At 38.7% G+C, this 21,712-nt stretch overlaps 1 long non-coding RNA gene across 3 annotated transcripts; it reads right to left on the bottom strand.

Moving 5' to 3' along the window:
* Positions 1 to 1,863: 1,863 nt before the first annotated feature.
* On the bottom strand, positions 1,864 to 21,435 carry LOC122171388. 3 transcript variants are annotated; one of them, XR_006171989.1, is made up of 4 exons: positions 21,301 to 21,435; positions 14,544 to 14,696; positions 12,753 to 12,866; positions 1,864 to 2,126 (listed from the first exon to the last, which is right to left on the bottom strand). It is a non-coding gene; the product is annotated as an uncharacterized LOC122171388 (long non-coding RNA). The 3 variants fall into 3 exon arrangements; XR_006171991.1 differs by lacking the exon at positions 1,864 to 2,126 and adding an exon at positions 4,914 to 5,802; XR_006171990.1 differs by lacking the exon at positions 1,864 to 2,126 and adding an exon at positions 11,734 to 12,230.
* Positions 21,436 to 21,712: the final 277 nt, after the last annotated feature.

Consider the following 21,712-nt stretch of genomic DNA (forward strand, 5'->3'; position numbering starts at 1 on the left):
TTTTAGATTTATATATATAAATACACATATGAACACATATTTGCATATAAATACATATACATACATATAACTGTATCAATATAATCATGTATATATACATGTGTATATAAGTGTATATATATATATATGTATTTGTGTATATAAAACTTCTTCTTGGCCTTCATATGATCCATAGAACCTGCTGCAACTTTTTAAGCTACAGTAGGACTGTCTATGACTGAATGTGGAAATAGTTATATCAGACATGGAAACTTAGAGGTTGGCATTAATGTTAAACAGCAGATCTGAGCTGCTGCCAAGAAGGTGGGTAAAAAGGTTTGAAACAAGTTCCACAAGCAGCCTCCTAGCAAAAAAAGTCAGCAACATTTTCCCATGCCAGAAGTTGAAGAACTTTGAAAGAGTGATTTCTACTACTAGTTCATCGATAATTTTAATTTTATCCAGAGTGTCTTGAGGTGCTTCAGTAGGCTACTCTGAGAGAAACTGTGAATGCTCCATCCCTAGAGGTGCTCAAGACCAGATTTGGAAGGGGCCCTGGGCAGCCTGATCTAGTGGATCACAGCCCTGCCCATAGTAGGGAAGTTTGGACTAGATCATGTTTACGATGCCTTCCAATCTAAAGTCATTCTACGATATTATGATTCTAAGCAAGTTACCTAAATAGCCTAATAAATGTGTTTCTGTGCCATTTATTATGATCTTTTTAATTAAACAGCGTATGCATTTGAAAGTAATTGTATTCAGTCTTGTTTCTCTAAAAACTACACAACAGCAAATGCTGATCTGATTTATTCCTTGATGTTTGTTGTCCCTGTCTCCAGTCACATTCCAATCACCTTACAATAGAAAGAAAAATTGCAACTGAGTCACTGTATATATTTTACAAATATTCCATCTCAGACATCTGAACACTTTGCCCGGATGCTTAATACATATGTGAATTGACCTGTTAGTCTGTCAGTTACTGGGTACAAGGACTGTTTCCCATTCATTCATTTTTCCATCTTCCCTTTCTCACAACAAATTCAATGAATTTCTGTGAATTTCATGTGGATTATTGCACCGTATAAGTTAATTTCATCTCAATACACATTAATTAAATCTATAATGAACACTATGCTTTGCACTAGGAACACTGATGGGTATTGAATGACAGTAGTGTCTTTAGAAAATATTGCAGCTTAAGACTTTATATAGCAAGTACTTTCTTTTCCCTTCCTTTTACTACAGTTGCTGACATTTTGGCTATATGTAGTGAATGACACTGATTCAATCACGGCAGTACCATGCAGTGTAATAAGAAAGCAAGAAGGCATTTCCTGTGATTAACAAAAATATGGTGTGTATACAGGCTTGTTGTAGCTAATTTCTTTGGAAACAAGGCAAAACAAAGAAAAACCTTAACAACAAGAACACGAAGATATGTCTTAAAATCCTTTGTATAAAGGCTGTATAAAGAATCATAAGTGCCTATGAAAGTACTATAATCATGATACTTTCTATGTGAATTTGAGGAATTTATATCAATGATCCTTGACTATAAAGTTCTGGAGATAAAATGTACTGTTAGCCTTCTGTCTATATATTCAGAGGCTGCAAAGGAGAAAAAAGAGATAAATTGCATTCATTGCACAATAGATGTAAAGCAAAGATTTTTTCCAAGGCACAGAAAATTACTTAGAATTTCAAATTCAAATTTTTTAGTTATGAATAAAAAAAAAAAAAAAAAAAAAAAAGAAAAAAAAAAAAAAAGACATCCATATCAAAGTATTTTCTATCCAGAAACATTTGTATAGGAGCAGTAACTAATACGAACACACTATTTTCTCTGTATTAGACATATCTCCCAGGATCTTGAGACAGTTTTATCTTAATGTGCTTTATTATATCCAAACTTTCTAGTTTTAATGCTTAAAAAAATAGCTTTGAATAGTCCCACACAGAACAAATAAATGCTATTCCCAGAGCTTCTGGAACTCCTTCAAACTTCAAATATAGATGTACTTTCACCACAGCATGTCTTCCAGGTAGACCTTTGAGACTGGTTCCACATCTCCATTCTTCCAAAACTGATGCATAGAAGCGCAGAAATAGCACATTATTCAAGCGATCACAGTGACCCTAAGCTATTGATCCATAGACAGCATGGAAGTGGAAGACAACAAAAAAGACAAAGACTTTACTTAAAATCTCTTACTGCTGAGGAGGAAGGAATGAAACAAAAAGTTTAGAAAGCTTTATAGTTTTTAAAATGAAGTCTGACAGTAGAGGATAAATCAGATGAAAGCTGGAGTGAGATTAGTGTTAGTTTAAAAAAAATAAATAAATCAATGTCATTTATTGCATGGGAAAGGAAGTGAGTTAAAACTACACACACACACACACCTTACAAATTCTGCATATAGATAAAATATTTCCCATATAAAATACTTTTCTACGTCTTCCTGCAGAAATGGTGGATTTGGGGAAAAATAAAATTATATTGAAATAGAAATTGAATGTTACTGAAGAAATAAAGTATTCAAGAAGAAATGATAATTTACGATCTGTCTATGCATAACTGTGCAGAACTCCACAGTTCTCATTAATCCAATTTTATTTGGGTGATTTAGTATTTTGAGATAGAAAATGAGATGCAGCTAAAGCGGACTATCAGACATATTTTCCCATCTCTCTAAGAAAAGCAGGAACTGAAGAATAAAAGGGCACCACAGGAGTACGTGTAGGAGAGTTAGGAGGGTACTGATGCTCAGAAAAACGATATAAAAGGACAGCAGAGGTAGTACGTATAGATTCAGCTGTGGGTGCCAGCCATTGTTCCATTTCTTTCCAGCTGGGGAATTGTAGCATTTGCTAAAGCATCTGCAGGAAAAACTTTTTCATCTTCCCCCCATGATAGAATTCCTTGGGGTGCCTGAAGACCATAACGAAATCCAAAGGGAGACTTGACACAGTGCTTTGGTCCTAACATTTTGTCTTACTGTCATGCAGTACTGTTGTACTGTTGTGTGTTGCATTTACTCTGCCTCAGATTAGCTCCCTTCAGGACTCCTTTGCCTTGAATGGCTACTTTTTTTCTCCATCTTTCTAAAAATATTTATGGAAATGATCTCAGAACAAAAATATATTTTCTAATTTTAAGAACACATTCCTCCCCCAGTTCTCACTTCCTGCCTTCCTGCTTTTGCACTATCAATATAGTTACTTCAGTGAAACCAACCTTTGCTTTTAATAATATTCCATCCCTTGTTTTCCCCTACATGCTTCCCAATGGAAACTCAGGCTATACTGCAGCAATACTGGTGAGACAGAAACTTGCTTTTCTTGAGTAAAATCCCTGCAATATCTCCACTAAAAGTGTTTCTCACAGCTGATCTAGGTGAGGGAGCAAAGGGAATACAAACATGTTATAGTTTTTCCTGAAATACAGAAACATCTGTTTGAGTCACAGGTAGTTTGTTGGCTGAGTTCAGCAGGGAGTGACTGGCAATTAATCTAAAATGTCACTATATTTGATAGAAATTGTTGCAGAGAGTTTCTAGGGAAATAAGGATAGCTCTGTCAGCTAAAAATTGAATGTATTTCTGTGATTTATTAATTCATAAAGACTTTAATGCACTCAAATAGTAAACTTTCCTAAGAATAAAGTCTGCTTGGTGACATTCCATATAAATGGTGACCTATTTTGTGGAAATAGATACATCAGCATGGATAAAAAGTTCCTTACACCAACAAATTCCTGTCTGTGGGCAAAAGAGCTGTTACAGTTTCTTCTCTAAAGAAATAGATTATGAGATAATCACATTCACAGTGCTTGAGGTCGAATTTGCCCTTTTGATACAAGTTTCTTTGGGCTGACCAGCATGCACAAATATAAAAGCAGATTTTGTACTTTATGCTACTTCCCTTTCAATGACTTCACTTCTGTTCTATTTGTTTGAAAACAAGATTCCATTCTGAGATCACCCTGAAGTCTTTGGAAAAGCACAAAGCACTACATAATACAATTTTGAGGAATCTTGCCTAAATTGAAATTCAAAATATATTATGAAGTACAGAAAATAATGTGAGTAACAGAAGAAGAGAAGAAGAGGGCTTTCTCTTATTTAAGGTATATTGTTTTCAAATCTGTTCTGTTTTAACCTGTTGTGATAACTCTAATATCTCAGTGACATCTATGCCATTTTGAAGGACTGACCAAAAAATACCTAAAACAGTAAAATTGATTGAGATAGGCTTTGGGTTAGGTTTTAACAGACTTCCAGATTAGCTTAATTCCTGAAAAATTTTTGTTTTAATTTTCTTATTATCAAGGTTTTTGCTAATAAATCCTGCAGATTGGATTTTCAATCAAGTCTCATAACAATTTTTCTTTTTATTCAAATTGATAGTGGGTTACCAACTGAAAAATCCTGATTATATACTGCAGTTTTGATGCAGTATAAATTGACATGCAAGTTATTCTGTTGCATTTTTATCTCTCTCTGAAGATTCAGAATTTCTCCATGACACCACAGCAATTTTTTTTTCTTTTATTCATTTTGTTTCTTCTTCCGACAGTGAAAATTCTAGAAGACTACAATTTCCTGTGTCCAGTTCGTTTATGAAACCTTTTATGTCAACATAATCAAAGCAATAATAATAACCAGATATCTGAAATAATTTTAAATATTTACATACATGGAAAAAATAGTGCAAGAAACCATGAGAATACCAAATCTTCTGTTTGTTTGATTTCTGAATAAGCCATCTTAAGCAGTCAAATACAGCAAGGGCCATTAAACTTTGCAGCTATGAAAGCAAATATTTTTCAAGTTTTATTTTTTATTTCAGTCCATCTTTACAGTATAGGTAACATATCTTACAGCTTAAAAACTCTCCAGAAAAGAAAAAATAAAATAAAAATTGTGCAGAGTTCTTCTGAAAAGTAATAGAAATTTATATTTAATGTAGAATCTAACTTCAAATTTGGCCAAAAAACAATTTTAATAGAGAATAAATTTTTGCCTTAAAGCAGACATTAGTCTTACGATAGGTGACACAGGATATTTCCTTCACAAAGATTAAAAAGATATTTTGTCTTTGAGGTTCTAAATTTTGAAGAATGTGTAGAGGACGAAGAAGGGTCATTTGCAAACAATAGCTATTCCCCAGGAAAAGGAACAGTATGGTTTTTCTTCTACTTTTTAAAAAGTTTACCTTACGGAAATGATATAAGCTAATTTTAATGGAAAATAAAGTATGTATTAAAGTATTTTCCCTAAGAAATCCTTTACTAAATCGTTCTTGAAATTGTTTTAAGGAGGCAAGATTTTTTTCTGTATTTGGTATTGGTTTCAAGTCATTGAGTTTTCCTTGTGGCTATTTGAAAATCTAGCTTCTCATTCATTAGCAACCTGAATTAAATTGTCAGTAGTTTAAATTATTAAACATTTGGGGACAGTGGAAAGGGAGAGCAGTGGAGTATTATACTTGGCATTCAATCAGGTCGGATATGCAACAGCCAGACAGTCGCCAGAGAGTAATGACTATATTGAGTTATTTTTACTAATCAGAGAACTTTGTGAAACACCGTCTCACATATATCAATATCCAAGAAAAATAAGCAAATGTATTCTAAAACCTGAAAACAGTAACAAAATAGTCTCCAGTAGATTTTCTTTCTTCACAAGATCTTTTTCTTCATTCATCTTGAGATAGAAGTAGCAAGAGAGACTGAGACAATGCATTTATCCAGATTCCAATATTCCTTTTAGCAAATTAATTCTCATTTTATCTTCAATTTCCATTTTAGATTTGTTCCTATTTTAGGAAATATGTAATGTACAATCAACATGGAGGATTTTGGTAAACACTGGTAACACTTCATATCTGATAGTAGTGAGATAGCCATGACAGAGACAATTGGCTATCATAAAGATATTGATCATTAAAAATGGTTAAAAATATTGAAGTGGTTTTGGATTTACTTCCTTATTCTGATCCATTCAACTTGATAATTTATTTCCCTGTCTAATTCTTCATTGCTACTGTGCTGCTGGCAATATGAAGTCCATTAGGATTGTTTACCGCAGTGCAGTCTGTCTGTAGCTTCTGTTGCAATAGGGATCTTTAACAGGGGCAGCTTCTAAGCCTGATACGTACAGTCCTGTTGGGGTACTCCTCAAAGTTGCCAGGTTTTGACAGGTTTAGCAAGTCTTTGAAACATTACAAGAATAAAAGGGTCTGTGTAACAGGAGCTCTACATTTGTCTGAACTGTAAATCTGTCAGCTTGTACAGGTGACTCCAAGAAGAGAACATATTCTCCTACCATACAAGTGGAAGAATTAGTTTTTAGATGTCTTTTGTTTCCTTAAATCTCAGCACCTTATCCATTCATCACTTAGAACTTCTTTTACCTTCTTACTTTTTACTTGTTATTTTCCTATAAATAATACCTCCTCCTGGTAAATCTATTTAAACCTTACTTTATTATTTTCCTTATTTTCTCTTTGTAAAAATTAACTGACTCAATGTCTTTTTGTTTGACCTGCCTCATTTTGATTTTGATCTAATCTGATACTTTAATGACATCTTTAAAATATCATGTGCAATACCGATTGAGATCTGTGGCGTTTGGTAGGATAATTAAGCCCCCTTTCACACAAATGGTAGTTTGAAATTTCATATTTCAAATTTGAAGCTTTAGCTGAGAATACAGTTAATCTAATTATATATCAGAGTTTTATACTTTTAAAAGATCATTCTGTCTCTATACTATGTAGAAGATACATAAGAGGTGAAAATGTATGACCCCCTACCCTGAGAACAGCTTAATGTAGTTATTTGAAATCTTCAAAAAATGCAGAAAATAGAATAAAAAAATAAATTCCCCTAAACAAAGCCTGCTCTGAAAGCAATGCCTTCAATTTTATTTCAAGTATGTCCTTGTTTCAACAGGAAGTTGAAGTAAGGATCAACACAGTAAGTGTAAATATATATACTTGTATATGCCTACAAAATATAGAAAACTTTTACTTCTGTGCTCACATGGCTTTTAAATTGCAGCTTATTTAAGCCTTGGTTCTGGAATGCTTTTATAAGCAGTTGTTGACTTCATAGCAGTCCACAGAGCAGGGAGGGATCATACTGACCATACTGAACATATTGATAATAGCTGCCTAAATTACCTCCAGAAGTTCAATTATCAAGGATAAAATCTGAATTATTTTTAAGAAAAACTTATAGAATCTGATAAGATTAAGATAGAATCTTAAATTTATTTTAGATTCCTTCTTCGGAGTTTGTTGCTAATTCTTGGAAAAACTTGGAACAGAATATTCCAAATTTCCACAGATTTGCCTTCTGAAAAACGAGGAAGGTAAATACCACACCTAGAGACATCAATAAACTTGTGGACATTGCCAGAGATGTTAAATGGGAGTAAATTTCAAGAAGTTTATGAAAGTCCCAGGTCTTCTGGGGTTTTGAGCAGTTCTGAGTTCTGAGCTACTGCACCATTGTCCACTGATCCTTTTAACACTGAGCTCAGTGAACCCTGACATTTCTTACTAGATTTAAATGGAATTACTTATGGTCAATGATTCTAACTGTCCTTAACAGTATCCGTTTTTTGGTTCAATATTATTAGATGCAAATTCAGGATATCTTGCCCTGTTGCTAGAAATTCTCTTTATTTTTCATTTTTGCATATAGATGATTTATCTATTATTTAACATTAACCCATGATGATATTCAGATGTTCTCAACAATTGTAATCAATTTTTAACAAAGCTAAAGCTATTTATAAAATGTGAGAGTCTGACTACATACAATTTCCCCTGGAGTACAGTATCTTTGTCAAGTTCCATGGGAATTATCCCAGAAATATTTACTTCTCATACTTCTGTTAGTTATTTATTCTATGTACTACATTAAAGACAGTCATCTCACTTTTATCTCAAATTACCTCACTTACTCATCAGAGCCCATCATTGATCGTAGATACATAGATTATGGGCAAAAAGGACAGGGAGAGACATAACTTCCCTAAAAAGGATAAATCTGATCTTAAGTAAAGGAACAAATTTTGCATTTGTCCCTGAAACAAAAGGAATTTACCAAAACTATATATATACATTTTAAAACCTTTTTGTTTTTCAAGATTTATGAGGGTTTTGGTGCTGTTTTTTTTGTTTGTTTGTTTGTTTGTTTGCTTGCTTTTTGTTTGTTTTTTGTTTGTTTTCATAACATGGCAATCATAGATTTTTCATTATCCTAAGATCCCTGTAAGAATAAATTCACATGTACATACATTTGCAATTTTTTAACCCATCATTTGATAAAATTGAAAACTGATGTCTGAAGTCTTTCCTTCTTTCTTACTTCCTTAACTTTCGTTCCTTTCTTCATTCATTTCCTCCTACTTTGCATTAGCTTCCTTCTCTGAGTTCTGCATTTTGTCTTAAAACAACTGAAATATTTTCACCTAACTTTATTCTCCAGGTGTTATATGGTAACACCAAAGACATCCTTTCTCCACTCTTTTACAAGGTGGTCTTCAGTGTTATTAATCATATTTATCTGAAATAGACCTTCTCATCCACCTGTGCATTGTGGACTATTGTTCTTTTATCTCACTCCAATCTGCAGTTGCATTGCTTTAACACTGATGGACAGCTAGATTATATCATACTGCTCTCTCATTCTGCATCTGTAGAGGACAGGGGTAGGACATAAACAAAGATCCTGGTCTGAGATGAGAGTGAAATCATCCATTGATTACTGTTATGGAAGAAACAGACTTAATGTAGGAAGATTAACATAGTTTGTGTCCTATAACAGATTAGGGCAGTAAGAACTCAAAGGAAACTAAAAACAACCTCTTCTGCCTCATTCAAGCACAACAAGGTAACAGGGAACAGATGCTGTCATCAATTCATAACACTTTGTTGCTCCTTCATGATCACACCCTCTCCCCATTCCTGCTCCAGTGTGAATTCCCTCCCCAGGATGCCAGCCTTTGCAAACTAATCACAGAATGGCCTGGGTTGGAAGGGACCTCAACGATCATGAATCTCCAACCCCCTGCCTCAGGCAGGGCCAACAACCTCCACATTTAATACTAGACCAGGCTGCCCAAGGCCCCATCCAATCTGGCCTTGAACACCTCCAGGGATGGGGTATCCACAACCTCTCTGGGCAGCCTGTTCCAGCACCTCACCACTCTCTCTGTAAAGAACTTCCCCCTAACATCCAACCAAAATCTTCCCTCCCTCAACTTAAAACCATTTTCCCCTTGTCCTGCTGTTATCTACCCTTTCAAAGAGTTGACTCCCCTCCTGTTTGTAAGCTCCCTTTAGGTACTGAAAGGCTGCAGTTAGGTCACCCTGCAGCCTTCTTTTCTCCAGGCTAAACAAGCCCATCTCCCTCAGCCTGTCTTCATAGGGGAGTTGCTCCAGCTCCCTGATCGTCTTTGTGGCTCTCCTCTGGACTGTCTCCAACAGCTCCATTCTTTCTTGTACCGGGGGCTCCAGGCCGGGACTCAGTGCTCCAGGTGGGGTGTCCAGATGGGTCCTCACAAGAGCAGAGAGGGAGATAATCACCTCCCTATCCCTGCTGGCCACCTCTCTTCTGATAGAGCCCAGGATACCATTTACTTTCTGAGCTGCAAAAGCACACTGCTGGTTCGTGTTAAGTTTTTCATCCAACAGGACCCCCAGGTCTTTCTCTGCGGGGCTGCTCTCAAGGACTGCTCATTCCAGTCTGTATAAATGCCTGGGATTCCTCTGGCCCAAGTGCAAAACCTTGCACTTTGCTGTGTTGAACCTCATTAGTTTCATCTTGGCCCACTGTCAATGGTTTATGAGCCGGTTCAGCCCGTTTCCATGACTAGCAGGGCAGAGGGATTTCACAAAATCCGTGCCTCCAGAAAAGGGAAGCAGGAGACCCCAAAATAATTAAAAACAGAGGCAATGATCTGAGAAGAAACAAGCTAATTTACTAAATATAATATCAGAATGCAAGATAACACACGATAATACAATATAATTGAAATTGAAGCTAATAAATCGAACATAATGAGAGAGAGTGTCCAAAAGGTGGATAGGCCTCACCATAACACTGATGTGAGATGTGCAGTCCTGTTAAGCAGTAGGGAGGAGAGCAGATGAAGAAGAGTGCGTCAGGTGACCTAGCTAGGGGTTATATCTCCTCTCTGACTGCAAAGCCCCCCGAAGTATGTAGTTCTTCTCTTTCCAGACAGGTACCCAAAATTGGAGCATTAGCTCCCAGTGCACTACATGATGTTATGATGTGGAGTTCTGATAAGCAAAAATTGTAGAACCATGACAGCTCACCTTTCAAGCCTATTGAAGTTCCTCTGAATGGCATCCCTTCTTTCCACCATGTCAACCACACCACTCAGCTTGGTGTCATCAGCAAACTTGCTGAGGGTGCACTCAATTCTTTCATCAATGTCTTTGATAAAGATGTTAAAGATCATCTATACTGTGGCCTACAGTCTTTCAGGAATAGGCTGACACAGTATTATCTCCCCTGGTAAGGCCTCATCTGGAGTACTGCATCCAGTTCTGGGCTCCCCAGTACAAAAAAGACAGGGATCTCTTGAAAAGAGTCCAGTGGAGGGCCACAAAGATGGTGAAGGGCCTGGAGCATCTCTCCTATGAAGAAAGGCTGAGTGAACTGGGTCTGTTCAGCCTTGAGAAAAGAAGACTGAGAGGGGACCTGATGCAGGTCTATAAATATCTAAGGTATGAGGGGCAGAATGGCAAGGCTGGACTCTTTTCAGTGGTGAATGGAGACAGGACAAGGGGAAACGGCTGGAAACTGCAGCATAGGAAGTTCTGCACAAACGTGCACAAGAACTTCTTTACAGTGAGGGTGACGGAGCACTGGAACAGGCTGCCCAGGGAGGTTGTGGAGTCTCCTTCTCTGGAGATGTTCAAGACCTGCCTGGATGCCTACCTGTGCGACCTGGTGTAGGGAACCTGCTTTGGCAGGGGGGTTGGACTCGATGATCTCTGGAGGTCCCTTCCAACCCCTACAATTCTGTGATTCTGTGATTCTGTGACTTCTCCACAGGCTGCATAATGGAGATCTGCACTGCCATGATATACCACAGGCTTCTGCTCAAAGGTCTGAAAATCCTCCTGCCCTCCTTCTTCACTAAATGTGGCATCTGCATGGCTTTCTCACATCTTCTCCCTGTTCTCTTCTCTCATTTGCGGTTGCACCATTTTTTTTTTTTTTTTCCATTTACTTAACTATGTTATCAAGGAGGCACAATAAACATCACTCATTCATTGGCTCAGGTTTGGCCACTGGCAGGTCCATTTTGATCCTGCTGGAACTGATTTTTATGTAACATGAGGCCGGTAGACATTTCCATTACAGAAATTTTGCCATGTAAAATACCACAGCTCAGAATTGGAACTGAAGGTAAGTTTTTCCAAAGTTACGTGTTTCTAGCATGAACTTCAGCACCAACAGCTGTTTCCTTTCCAGATTACCACAGGATAAACATACTTGATAAATGATACTTAGATAAGCTAATCAAGCTGTTAATTTCACACAAGATTTTGTTTTCCACAAATTAAGTATGTTTAAAACCTACATCAGAGCTGCTGTTTTTAGGAATGTATCAGTAGCATCACTGTATGTCAAAGTATTTCCTTATGGATATATTACAAGATACATATATGAATAAAAAATAAATAAATCCAGTATTCTGTGAAATATTCTGCTGAAATGCACAAAAAAATGTAGCTCCTTGGAGTTATTTATATACTGCAAACTTTTCTTCAAATGAAAGCATGATTTAACTGTGTGTTTTTAACTGTATTTTAGCACATTTCCATTTTGCATGATTCAATATTACTTAACATACTTTAAATGTAAATAAGAAATTCTGTCTAACAAAAGGTTGAAGTTAGAAAGTAAGCATAATATTGGCGGGCGGCAAGATCCATCAACTAACAGGATCAAGAGTAAAAACAAATTTTAGTGCTAATTCTCTCATAACATCATAAGGCTTTCTTATCTCTTTAGATGTTAACAGTAAATTTTAATATTTTCAGTGGAACTCAATTCAGGATCAGATGCTATTTTCTAGCTTAAAACAAAACATCAACAAAGAAAAAATCCAGGAAAATATAATATTAATGGTTTTATGACTCCTTTTATGTTCATGTTAAAGACTTCAAAAGCATGATTAGTCATTAGAAACAACCTGTCAGGAAAGGGAAATGAATAAATGAATATATTTAATAGGAATTTGTGTTTATACTCTTACTAGCTCTGACTATCATAATACTCCAAATACTTAATTAGTGTCAAGTTTATAAAAAAATCTATTACTAACATTTACTGTCAACAAACACAACAACATTCAGTTTCTTACCAACATCTAAACAGTAATGCTAATCAAAGCAAAAAGCAAAACCATTTAATGAAAGATAAGTAGGTGGAGGTTTCAAAACTTGCTCTACAGGGAAAAAAAAAAAAAAGTGCTTCAAATGATATCTCATGTACCAAACATTAGCAAAGCAATTTCCTTTGGAAAACTTTCCTTCACTGAAAAACATGGTTCATTCGAAGCTTGCCAAAGTTATTCAATTTTAAATATAGCATCATCTTATTACTTTGTTCATAAAGTCTTCTATCCAACTCTTGGTGAATCAGATATATAATTTAATTAATCCAAGGCTATTTATATGGATTATTTTACATAAAAAGGATATAATTACATTACCTGCTTCCCTCTGCAGTTTGTTGACACAGTTCATAAAAAAACACTATGCAGTTGCTTATGTATCACCTTGGCAGGATGGAGAAGAGAATTTGAAGGGCAATTATGAAAAAAGTCCTGAGTCAAGAAAAAAAAAAACAAAACTGTTTAACAAGGAAAGTGAGGGAGAAAGGAAAAGAAAACAAAGAAAAGAAAAAGCACAGAACAAAAAAGGAAAAAAAGAGAACAACTGATGCAAAAGTAATCATTCACCAGCAGCAGCAGACCAGTGGCAGCCAGTTACTAAGTGATGACTCTCTTTGAGAAACTCCCCTATAGTTCTGTTACTGAGCATATTATGTGGAATATGCTTTTCCCTGGAGACATTCAAGGCCAGGCTGGGCAGGGCTCTGACCATTATGATCTTCCTAAAGATGTCCCTGTTCATTGCAGGAGAGTTGGACTTTAAAGTCTCCTTTCAACTCAAAATATTTTATGATTCCACACCCCTCTGACCAATTTCAATTATCTGCCCTGGCTATGTTTCCTTCCAACCTCTTATGCACCCCCAACCTACTAAGTAGCAGGGCAGCATAAGGAGAAATTACATTGGCTTTTTAAGCACTGCTTGACAATGGCAGGAACGTTAGTATGCCATAAGCACTGTTTTCATTACAAATCCAAAATTTACCACCATATGGGCTACTATGAAGAGAACTTAATCCATCCCAACCAAAGATAATACATTCCCTATATATATGTATATATATGTATATATATGTATATATATATATATATAATAAAAATCAGGTATACATTTATTCTGGGTCAATATTTTATAATCTGTACCCTAAATTGAGAGTAAAGCTCAAATGTATACTCCTGTTTTGGTAGCATCCCGGTTTCAGCTGAGACTGTGTTAATAGCAAACTGATATTTTGGTTACTGTTGAATAATGGTTGTGTGCCAGGCCAGACCGCTTGGAAGGGAATAGCACCGCAGCAACATGCTGGGGAAGCAGAATCAGGACAGCTGGTGGATTAGGCAAGAAGTTATTCTATAGTTTTTTTATCAACCCATAAGCACTATTTTGTTTCCAGCTCTCCCCCCCATCCCACTTGTCACTGTTTTTGCCATAAAATTGCCGGGAGGCAAAGACCTGACTTTTATTTATTGGCTGCTATACAATGGGAGTAAAAGCATTAATAATTGAAAAAAAAAAAAAAAAAAAATCCTTTTGGATATCAAGGACACTTGGTAATAATACCTTTTTTTTTTTCCTCCTTTTAAAATCTCATTTTAATTCATTTTAAAAATGTATTTTGAGCTACATGTACTCAGAACATTCTTTGTCTTATATGGAAATGTATTAAATGGAAAGAGATAATTATTTACTTATGAAAGCATCATTATTTCAGAAAGTATTTTAAAATCTGGAGTTTATCCATTCTTTTTTTTTTTTTTTTTTTTTTTTTTAATTTTTTTATAATTTTGTCAGTTTTTCTACATTCAAAGTCATTAAAATTCTGAAATAATTATTAAATAGTTAAACATTTGGCATAATTATTTACATTCTTAAGTAGTTATTAATAAAGCGCTAAATAGTCATCTTGTATTCATTAGTAAAATGTGTAATCCTCAAAAGAAGCATGGACATTTAACTGTCACAACTGTCTAGCATTCCATTAAAGGACTGGAAAACTGAGGTTTATATAATGAGGTTTTTGTTTTATGGACACAGCTTGAATAGTTTAGGGAGAATAAAGAGGAAGAATACAGAATAAATGTCAAGACCAAGGTTAAAGCATAAATTACCTCCAAAGACAGATTTAAATTAGCATGGCCTCTTATCGTGACTGCTTAAAGCAGAGATAATTGCACTGGAGAATGACTACTTCTCTTTTTCAGAAGGACATGAAAGTGATGAAATGGTTACAAAGCCAGTAGCTGATGGTGGGATATTAAAACCTAGAGAAACACAAGTCAAGTTAGTACTACTATTAGTTATTGTGGGTAATGTACTTCTTCTGTAAAGGATTAGCTTTGCCTTGCTCATGATTTTTAATTATACTGCTTTGTAGAATTTTCAATCAAGCAACAAATTTTGTTTCAATTTGTTTTTAATGTGAAGCTGAAAACTAGTTACAATACTTCCTTCCCTTAAAAAATGACCACAGCAAAATGACATTCCACTGGATGCAGTTGTGCAAGTAGTTCTTGCTGTGGTGTGTAGTAGAAGAAAAATAACCTCCTATGTAAGACTGATGCTTCTGCTTCAAACCAAACTAGAAACTACAGTACTTTCCTGCAAAGCATTGGACAAGGAGGATATTCTAAAATCACACAACAGAGGAATACAAAACTAACTCTAAAAATACGCAGTGTTTTAATATGAGCAAAAAGAAGGTAGAGTTGTTGAGGAAATAATGCATTTCTAGAGCTTCTGACAAAGGTTCTTTGTAAGATGTTTCTGTCAAGGTCTAATCATACTATGTATCTGCCTGCTTTTACCACAGTAAATTATAAAATAACTCAAGAAGTGTAGGCACAGTTTTGCAATTGGATACCTGGGATCCAGAAGGGTGGTGTGATGAGAATAATGCTACTATGCAAGAATAACGACTGATGAATAGTCAGCATCTTCAATGTCAATATGCAATGATTCTGTTCCTTAAAAGCAAAAAACAATTCTGTACTACATGCCCTGCGATAACTAGGAGATGATCCAGACACGTTAAGGGGGTCATAGTTTCATTTCTTTGGAGATGAATTTTCTTCCAGTGCTGTTCATCACTGTTGAAAATAGCAGAGATTTTAAAATTCAACAATATAAAATCCTCTAATCATTCTGTGCTAAAAGCTGGGATTCTCTTAAATAGATTCCACATGTTTCCCAGAAAGGTTGTGGAGTCTCCTTTTTAAAGAGCTTCAAATGCCATCAGACACTGCTCTAGGTGTCCCTGCCTGCGCATGGGGAGTAGATTAGATGACCTTCAGACATGAATAGTGACTTCAAGCTCCACTTTCTCCCTCAGGGCTTATTTCCTTGTTTTTTCCCTCCTCTGTTATTCTTAACGTCATACATTTATTTTAAATGTAGAAAAAATTGCATTTGTAGTAAGATGGAATTGTGCCACCAACATTATTAATAGCTATGAACTGTCACAGCACTGAGTAGAAAATAGCTTAGAAAATGCACCATTCAGAAGGCACACAGCTTTCCTTGACCAGAGAAGTTTCTTCGGTGCTTGTTACAGTCTTCTGAAATTCCTTGTTGCAAATATGTGGGGTCAATTTACCATTCAGTAAAAAATATTGTATTTCCACTGAATTCAAGGAGGCTACTGTGTATGAAACACTGGCCCAGAGACATTGGTTAAAAAATAAGAAAATGTCTGTTAGATTATATGTAGCAACACTAGATAATAGGTACCAACAACCACAAGCTGTTCAGTAGGGACAGGTGAGGAAGGAGGGGAGGGATTGTTGCTATCTATATTGGGAAAGGAATAGAATGTGAAGAGCTTTCCCTAAAGACAGCCATAAGTAAGTTGTAAACCTACAGGTGACAGAGCATGGCAGCAAGGGAGCCTTGTGTCTGGTGCCTACTATAGGATACCTGATCAAGCAGAGCCTGTTGATGAAACCTTCTACCTGTCAGCTACAGGTGTCGCAATCACAAGCACTTAGAATCATGGAATCACTCAGGTTGGAAAAGACCTTAAAGATCATTGAGTCCACCTACAGCCTAGCCATACTACCCTAACTCTAACAACCCTCTGCTAAATCATGTCCCTGAGCACCACATCCAAATGGTTTTTAAACACATTTAGGAATGGTGACTCAACCACCACCCTGGGGACCCTACTCCAGTGCTCAACAACCCTTTCTGTAAAGAAGTTCTTCATGATATCCAACTTAAACTTACCCTGCCAAAACTTAAGGTCATTTCCCCTCGTCCTGTCACCTGTCACCAGTGAGAAGAGACCAACCCCGCTGCCGCTGTAAGCACTTTTCAGATATTGGAAGAGAGCAAAAAGGTCTCCCCTCAGCCTCCTTTTCCCCAGAGTGAACAACCCCAGCTCCTGCAGTTGTTCCTCATAGGGCATATTCTCCAAGGTCTTCACAAGCCTTGTTGCCCTTCTCTGAACCTGCTCTAGCACCTCAATGTCCCTTCTGTACTGAGGTGCCCAAAACTGAACACAGTACTAGAGGTGAGGCCTCACCATTGCCAAATACAGGGGCAGGATGACTTCCCTAGTCCTGTTCACAACGCTGTTCCTGATACAAGCCAGGATGCCATTGGCCTTCTTGGCCACCTGGGCACACTGCTGGCTCATATTCAACTGACTTCCATCAGTATACCAAGGTTCCTTTCCTTCAAACATCTTTCCAGCCACTCTTCCCCAAGCCTGTAGGGTTGCCTGGGGTTGTTGTGACCAAAATGCAGGACTCAACACTTGGCCCTATTGAAACTCATTGTAGGGTTGCCTGGAGTTGCGACCAAAATGCAGGACCCGACACTTGGCCCTATTGAAACTCATATGGTTTACATTGGCCCATCGATCCACTCTATCCAGGACCCTCTGTAGTGCCTTTCTCCCCTCTGGCAGATCAACAATCCCATCCAACTTGGTGTTGTCTGCAAACTTACTGAGGGTACATTAAATCCCCTCATCAAGAGATTGATACCTCCATTTCAGATCTCCATTGAGATTGAGATCTCCATTTAGAGATAGGATTAGGAAAGACAAGGAGCAGATGGAACTGAACTTGGTGAGGAATGTGAAAGAATTCAAGAAGGGGTTTTACAGGTACATAGGCAGGAAGAGACAGGCCAAGGAGAGTGTTCCCCCCATGATGAAAGGTAATGGGGAGCTGGCTTCCTCAGACATAGAAAAAGCTGAGGTACTCAATGAGAGCTTTGCCTCAGACTTCATGGGTGATCAGATTTCCCGTGTTTGCCAGGACCATGAGCCTCTAGGTGAGGGTGTGGGGAGTGGTTTCTGTCCCACTGTAAAGATGGAACAAGTCCTAGTCCTTCTCATAAAATTGAACGTGTATACATCAATGGGGCCAAATGATATCCATCCTAGGGCTCTGAAAGAGGCTGATGTGGTTGCCAAGATGCTCTCCATCATATTTGAAAAATCATGGAAGTCTGGTGAAGTCCCTGGTGACTGGAGAAAGGGAAACACTACTCCTATTTTTAAGAAAGGGAGAAAGGAAGGCCTGGGGAACTACAGGCTGGTAAGCCTCACCTCTATGCCTGGGAAGATCATGGAGCAGATCCTCCTAGAATCCATGTTAAGGCACACACGAAATAAAGAGATTATTCAAGACAGCCAGCATGGCTTCACCAAGGGCAGTGGCTGACCAAAGGCATCGTGCCTGGCCAATCTGGTGGCCTTCTATGATGAAGTGATGGCTTCAGTGGATGGGGGAAGGGCAGAAAATGTCATGTATCTGGACTTCTGCAAAGGCTTTTACATGGTCCCTCACCACATCCTTCTCTCTACATTGGAGAGGTATGGATTTGAAGGATGGACTGTGTGATGGATTAGGAATTGGCTGGCTGGACACAGCCAAAGGGTTGTGATCAGTGGTTCTGTGTCAGGGTGGATGCTCGTCACAAGTGGTGTCCTTCAGGAGTTGGTCTTGGAACCAGTGCTCTTCAGCATCTTCATCAATGACATAGATGATGGCATCGACAGCACCCTCAGCAAGTTTGCAGATGACAGCAAGCTGAGTGGTGCAGTTGATATATTGGAAGGAAGGTAAGCCATTCAGAGGGACAGATGGAGAAGTGGGCCCATGAAAACCTAATAAGGTTCAATAAGGCCAAGTGTAGAGTGCTGGCATCTCAGGTATTTACACAAACCGGGGGAAGATCTCCTTGAGAGCAGCCCTGCGGAGAAGGACTTGGGGGTCCTGGTGGACAAAAAGCTGGACATGAGCCAGCAGTGTGCATTTGCAGCCTGGAAGGCCACTGTGTTCTGGGCTGCATTAAAAAAGGGGTGGCCAGCATGGAGCAGGAGGTGATTGTCCCCCTCTACTTAGCTCTTGTGAGGCTCCATCTGGAGTATTGCGTCCAGGCCTGCAGCCCCCAGTACAGGAAGAATGTGGAGCTCTTGGAATGGGTCAGAGGAGGGCAACTAAGATGATCAGAAGGCATCTCCGCTATGAGGAAAGACTGGGGGAACTGTGCTTATTTAGCTTAGAAAAGAGAAAGTTCTGGGGAGACCTCATTGTGGCCTTCCAGTACTCGAAGGGAGCTTATAAACAGGAGGGAGAATGGCTGTTTATGAGGGTGAATTGTGGTAGGACAAGGGGGAATGGTTTTAAACTAAGACAGGGTAGGTTTAGTTTAGAGATTAGTAGGAAGTTTTTCACACAGAGGGAAGTGACACACTATAACAGGTTGCCCCAGGTGGTTGTGGATACCCCATCCCTGAAGGCATTCAAGGCCAGGCTGGATGCGGCTCTGCGCAGCCTGGTCTAGTGGCTGGTGACCCTGCTCATAGCAAGGGGGTTGAAACCAGATGATCTTTGAGTTCCTTTTCAACCCAGGCCATTCTGTGATCCTATAATTCTGTGATCGTTAATAAAGATGTTAAATAGAAGCAGCCCAAGTACCAAGCCCTATGGGACACTACTTGTGACTGGCTGTCAACTGGATTTAACTCCACTGACCACAACTCCTTGGATCCCACCATCCTGCCAGTATTTCACCCAGTGAAGCATATGCCCATCCAAATCACTGACAGCCAGCTTCTCCACAAGAATATTATGGGGGACAGTGTCAAAGGCTTTACTGAAGTCCAGGTAGACCACACTGACAGTCTTCATCCACTAAGCGGGCCATTCTGTCATAGGCTGAAATCAGGTTTGCCAAACAGGGTCTACCATTCATAATCTCATGCTGACTGGGCCTGATCCCCTGGTAGACCTTTAACTGGTCCGTAATGGCTCCCGAGATTATCCATTCCATAACCTTCCCTCACACCGACTGATAGGTCTGTAGCTACCAGGATCATCTTTCCGGCCCTTTTTGAAGATGGGCATCACATTTGCTAGTCTTCAGTCCACTGGGACATCCCCGGTTAGCCAGGACTGCCAAAGAATGATGGAGAGTGGCTGGGCAACCACATCCACCAATTCCATCAGCACTCTAGGGTGCATTCCACATCCAGCCTCATGGGCTTGTGAGCACCCAGCTTTCGCAGCAGATCCAAAGCCATCTCGTCATGGATCATGCAGGGCCTATTCTGTTCCCCATCCCAATCTACCAGCACAGGGGGCTGTGTTCCCAGGGAGTAACAAATCTTACTATTAAAAACTGAGGTAAAGAAGGCATTAAGTACTTCAGCCTTACCCTGATCCCTGGTCATTGTGACACCCTCGGCATCCAACAAGGCATGGAGATTATCCCTAGCCTTCCTCTTTCTGTTGATGTATTTATATAAATATTTATTGTTTTCCTCTACTTTAGTGGCCAAATTCAGTTCTAGCTGCGCTTTGACTTTTCTAATTTTCTCCCTGCACAGCTCCACTATGTACCTGTAATCATCATAAGTAGCTTGCCCATAAACTTCCATAAGCTTTCCTTTTGTTCTTGAGTTCCAGCCAAAGGTCTCTGTTCAGCCAGCCCGGCCTCCTTGCCCATTGGCTCATTTTCTGTGATTTGGGGATGGTCTGCTCCTGCACCTTTAAAAGTACTTCCTTAAATTATTCCCAGCCTTCCTGAGCTCCCACGCTCTCCAGAACTACCTTCCAAGGGACCCTCTCAATCATGGTCCTAAAGAGGTTAAAATCTGCCCTCCAGAAGTCCAAGGTGGCAGTTGTGCTGACTCCCCTTTGTGGTTGAACAAGGATTGAGAAATCTCATGATCACTATGCCCCAGATGGCCTCCAACCTTTACATCCCCTACAAGACTTTCTCTGTTAACAAACAACATCTTCAGGATTTTGCTTCCCCTTACTGGCTCCTTCGCCAGCTGTGTCAAGTTAACTTCCACACACTCTAGGGACCTACAGGACTGTTCCCTATCTACTGTATTATAAATCCAGCAGATGTCTGTGAAGTTGAAGTCCCCCACCAGAACAAAGGGGAGTGACCTAGAGACCTCACCCAACTGTTTATAAAGCATCTCGTCCACCTCTTCATCCTCGTTGGGTGGCCTGTAGCAGACTCCCAGGATAATATCAGTCTTATTGGCCTTTGCTTTTATTCTGACATATAAGCTCTCAACCCTATCGCCATCATTAATTTCCATACATTTGCTTTCTTTCTTAACATAGAGGGCCATACCACCACCTCTCCTGCCTTGCCTATCTCTTTTGAAAAGTCAGTAGCCATCCATCACAGCACTCCAGCTGTGCGAGTCATTCCACTTTGTTTCTGTGATGGAAACTATGTCATAGCTTTCCTACCACACAGTGGTCTCCAGCTCTTCCTGTTTATTACCCATGCTGCATGCATTAGTGTAAAAGCCTGAGCTGGGCCTCCTTTTGAGTGGCAGTAGTCCTAATACCCTCAGGACCATACTCAAGTGTTTCCATAGCCACCAACCTCACAGCAATGCTTGTGTTCTTTCTACGAAAGGATGAGTTGTCCTCCTCCTTCACCATGACACAAGTCTGTGGGATCTTAGTAGTCCATGTAGATACATGTCCTGCAAGCACTGGCATGTTACATACAGGCTCTGTTCTGGTGACCCCAGTTATGTCCCACCGCCCTTTGTACCTAGTTTAAAGCTCTATCAATGAACCTTCCCAACTCCTATCTTATGACCCCTTTCCACCAGTGGGAGAAGCTACTCCTATCAGTTGCCAGTAGGCCTGGTCTCATGCAAACAGAGCAAAGGTCAAAAAATCCAAAACCCTGCCAGGCACATCAGGCTTGGAGCCAGTTATTAATCCACTGACCCTTCATATTTAGACCCTCAATATCCCCTATAACTGGAGGGATAGAGAACACAACT

The sequence above is a fragment of the Centrocercus urophasianus genome, unplaced genomic scaffold, assembly GCF_019232065.1.
Source record: "Centrocercus urophasianus isolate 14NV4802_14NV808 unplaced genomic scaffold, USGS_Curo_1.0 seq_9, whole genome shotgun sequence".
Lineage (NCBI taxonomy): Eukaryota > Metazoa > Chordata > Aves > Galliformes > Phasianidae > Centrocercus > Centrocercus urophasianus.